The sequence below is a fragment of the Ascaphus truei genome, chromosome 4, assembly GCF_040206685.1.
Source record: "Ascaphus truei isolate aAscTru1 chromosome 4, aAscTru1.hap1, whole genome shotgun sequence".
NCBI classification, from domain to species: domain Eukaryota; kingdom Metazoa; phylum Chordata; class Amphibia; order Anura; family Ascaphidae; genus Ascaphus; species Ascaphus truei.
In genome coordinates, this window is record NC_134486.1 from 222,836,579 (window position 1) to 222,837,814 (window position 1,236).

At 40.2% G+C, this 1,236-nt stretch overlaps 1 pseudogene; it reads left to right on the forward strand.

Annotated features, from left to right (window-relative positions):
• The first annotated feature begins 329 nt into the window (after window positions 1-329).
• On the forward strand, window positions 330-447 carry LOC142494021 (5S ribosomal RNA; annotated as a pseudogene).
• The last annotated feature ends 789 nt before the right edge of the window (window positions 448-1,236 follow it).

The window sequence follows — 1,236 nt, forward strand, 5'->3', positions numbered from 1 at the left end:
CTGCAGGAGTTAAATATATGGGTATTGAGCACATAATAACCAATATTAGAGCCGGTGACAGAGATCTTCAAATTGCAAAAAGAGAACAGTTTTGGATCTTTACCCTCCAAACAAAACATGCTGGGGGGTTAAATGACTATGTAGAGTTGACACCATTTTTGAGATAAATAGTGGGAGTCAAAACACCTAGAGGAGAGGAATATCTATTGTACAATCTGTCATTTATATATTGCTCATTGTTTATATGGACCCTCTCTGGTCTGGCTCTTACATTTATATTTGTGTTACTCTATTTATTTTGCTTAACCCATTGAGAGCATCACAAAATACCTTACGCCATACTACCCTGAAAGTGCCCGATCCTGTCTGATCTCGGAAGCTAAGCAGGGTGAGGCTTGATTAGTACCGGGACGGGAGACTGCCTGGGAATACCTGGTGCTGTATGTGAATCATACATTTTTTCCTCCTTTTTTACTCCCCCATTTTAATCTTTTCTTTCTTATTTCTTTTCTCTTTCCGTTTTGTTTTCATGTTGTAATTTGTTATGTCATTTATATTGTATTTATGTGATTATTATTACTTATGATCATGTATTTATCTTTGTTGAATGTACACTTGTTATTCTTGGATACCCGTGGGTGTGACTGTGTGTACCCAAATCCAACTATTAGAGTATCTATTGTCCTGGCATCTCCCCTTTTTTGAGATGTTACCTCCCATTTCAAAAATAACAATAATATTGTCTATTAATAAATCTATAATTTTACCACTATAGCGGCCATAATTATATGTCTGCTCAAGTGTTGTGGATTTGAATGAATTACTCATTCTAGTCCTCTGATTGGCTTGTAATTTGAGAACAAACAGCCAATGATAGCAGTTGGTGGTATACAAAAGGACCCCACACGGGTGCCCAAGATATCGCTTGATGAAGTATATTTACTATACGAAACGCGTCGCGAGTGAACTGTGCAATTAGCTTCCTTATTCCATCTTTGGGGGCCAGTTTACACCATTGTGTACCCTTCCGGTCCCGATTTTCCATCGTAACCGGCATACACAGACGCCTACAGGGGGCTTTCCTTCCACACATGTGCATTAGCTTTGGATACCATGCCACTACCTGCATACATGCGGAGGCGATTCCTGCAGCAAGTGCCATAGAGTGAGTCCCAGCGCGCGGGATCTCCACATAAACGGAACTGAAATTGCCCCCCTGTCTGACTGATGATGATG